The following is a 3,101-nucleotide window of genomic DNA, read 5'->3' on the forward strand; positions in this document are numbered from 1 at the left end:
TATTTTTTTTAAGTGCCCCTATTGTGGGTAATGAAAGGTTCATATTTTGGTTTTGGTTGTCCCCAACAACAGGTTGACATGCAGGCAAGGTCAAAAAACACTTTCTTTGTCTTATAATATGCATTTATTTTTACCTTACTTGCTCAATGACTCCCAAATGATTCGCTCAACGATTAATTTTTCCAAACCCCTCCTTTGCGTGACGCTAATCTGTGGTGATTGGTCCGATTGGGCTCATTTTCATTTCATCATGCCTGTAATGCCTGATAAAGGGTGTTTTCACACTTGGTCCTTTTCAGGGGTCTGAGCACGGTTTGCGTGATTTTTGGCCCATATGTGAACACTCCAAATGATCTCAGACCCCTCAGAAGCTAACCGAACCGAGACCATCTCGAGAGGTGTTCGGAGTACGGTTCGCTAAAACCGTGCATTGTGAACACAAATCGGCCCGGGCTCACTTGATTTTTCCATTTGCGAATTCCGATGTAGTTTGGCCATCAGATGTTTCCATAAAAATCAGCTGTTCATAGTGGCTGCTGCTTCTGGCAGATCTCTACAAATTATTCGCTCACAATGTACACTCGTTTATTTTAATTTCAACCGCTTCCAAACTGTGTAAGAGAGATACAGCTGTGAGCCTTGCCAGTTTAAACTTTTTATAATAGGCTACGAGCGCGCACATCCCAGCGGGGTCCCAAATGATTCGCTCAACGATTAATTTTTCCAAACCCCTCCTTTGCGTGACGCTAATCTGTGGTGATTGGTCCGATTGGGCTCATTTTCATTTCATCATGCCTGTAATGCCTGATAAAGGGTGTTTTCACACTTGGTCCTTTTCAGGGGTCTGAGCACGGTTTGCGTGATTTTTGGCCCATATGTGAACACTCCAAATGATCTCAGACCCCTCAGAAGCTAACCGAACCGAGACCATCTCGAGAGGTGTTCGGAGTACGGTTCGCTAAAACCGTGCATTGTGAACACAAATCGGCCCGGGCTCACTTGATTTTTCCATTTGCGAATTCCGATGTAGTTTGGCCATCAGATGTTTCCATAAAAATCAGCTGTTCATAGTGGCTGCTGCTTCTGGCAGATCTCTGCAAATTATTCGCTCACAATGTACACTCGTTTATTTTAATTTCAACCGCTTCCAAACTGTGTAAGAGAGATACAGCTGTGAGCCTTGCCAGTTTAAACTTTTTATAATAGGCTACGAGCGCGCACATCCCAGCGGGGGCTAAACTATACTCTCTTTAGCGTTTATTATGTTTCAACTGTCAAAAGCACCCATGGTTCACATAAACACAGTTGGTTTTGTCTCAATCAAATGTAAAAGAAATCGCATGTTTATCAACTGATCTGTGCAGTATGTAGTTCAGCCTAATATGAGAACCAGTAGAATCTATATTATTCATACGATTAATAATATGCATTTAAAAAAAATTTCATTTGATTAGTACATTTCTTACTTAAACGCTGCATTTAAGGATACCTGTACTGTACCTGAAAAATTTAAAGCAGTTTATTATATTTGTCTTTTTTTTTTTTTTCTATCTCAATGTCAGCAATGCCTTTTTCGCGGGTCCTTAAAAAGTCTTAAATTTAATTGCATCAAATTTAAGGTCATAAAAAGTACAATGGGGACGGAAAGACAATTGCCATATAACTTAATGTGATGATTAAAATGAAAAAGGCTACGATTTCATTGGATAAATATGAGCGCTGCGAGTTTCAAAGTCTATCTTTATGCAGTTCTGAAAGTGCCACCTGCTGACTATGGCGTTAATTTAATGACAAATGTCGAGAGCACATTATTGTGGCGCAAAAGCACATTAATATAATGCGCGAGCGCCAATCTCCCCGGTCGCATGCGGATTTTCTTTGCTCTCACACAAAACCTGACACGCGCGCGCTCAGATACACGCTGCTCTCGCCCAGAGAGTGTGCGTGCACTTAAAACGTGTCTCTCCTCTCACTCAAACTGTCCTGTGCACTCGCAAATCTCTGTGCTCACGCGCTAGATATTAATTCTTTTCACACCTGAATTAAACATTGTCAGAAGTTATCATTGTGCACTTTTAAAAAGTATCTCAAAGCAGATTTGTTCACTAAAGGCCTTGTTTTTTTATTGTTGTATTTTTGTTTTAACAAACTGGTTATTGCACTTTGTTTTACTACTTTATCTCTTTTATTTTTGTATTTGTATTTTCTTTTCTGTGAATGCACATATGCATCTCTCTGTAAAATACTTTGTAAACACTTTTAAAAGGCGCTTTATAAATAAAGCTTTAAACAATCAGACCTCCACAAATGACCGATGAAAATACTATGTAAAATCTAATTGGCTGAGAGGGAACTGAACCTGGAATTCTTTTGACAATCAAAGATAGATCTTTAATTTATTTCCAGTTTAATAGTATTTAGCAATGTTAATGAAATGTGGCCTATGTTAGAAATGGCTAGGAATTGGGTGCTTGGATGGTACTAACCTCTGTCCAACTGGTTGGTCTCTGAGCAATTTATCTAAAAACAACATATTATAGCCTATGGCTCTAAAGACTTCATATAAAAGATCAATGTTATGTCACAATATGTCAGATATTTAAAAAATTGCAATAAATTCTCAATTGGTATGATGGCAATAGTAACAATTCCCATCAAATCAACATCAAATGCAAAAATAGACATAAATAATGCAAGATATAACACAATAAATGTTTTGATAGAATCACTGTTTGGACATTTATTGGGAGTTTCTTTTTTTTTTTTTAATCCAGTGTTTGTTTTCAGTTCTGATTTTAGTTAGATTTTTTTTTCATGAAAACCCTATAGCTACACATTCAATGACACTCTCGAACAGTGAATATACAGTTATATGACAGTTACATGTAATTACATTGTCTGCAAATGCATTAAACCCACAGAATATAATGTAGTAATGTTATGACAAATATGAGAAATTCCTTATAGTGTTATATTTGGTCTCCACATCTTAAGTATAGAGAATAGTGCATCTGACCCGTATCTAAATCTGTCCTTAATCAGAAGATATAGATATATATATATATATTTCAATCCAAGTGCACAATAGGCTATATGACCAC

At 37.4% G+C, this 3,101-nt stretch overlaps 1 protein-coding gene across 1 annotated transcript in view; it reads right to left on the bottom strand.

The window, feature by feature from the left end:
* LOC107601744 (GRIP1-associated protein 1-like) overlaps positions 1-3,101 on the bottom strand; it is a 65,797-nt gene that overhangs the window by 37,588 nt on the left and 25,108 nt on the right. The gene's annotated exons all lie outside the window — the stretch shown is intronic.

The sequence above is a fragment of the Sinocyclocheilus grahami genome, unplaced genomic scaffold (assembly GCF_001515645.1).
Source record: "Sinocyclocheilus grahami isolate Dianchi unplaced genomic scaffold, SAMN03320097.WGS_v1.1 scaffold312.1, whole genome shotgun sequence".
NCBI lineage: Eukaryota > Metazoa > Chordata > Actinopteri > Cypriniformes > Cyprinidae > Sinocyclocheilus > Sinocyclocheilus grahami.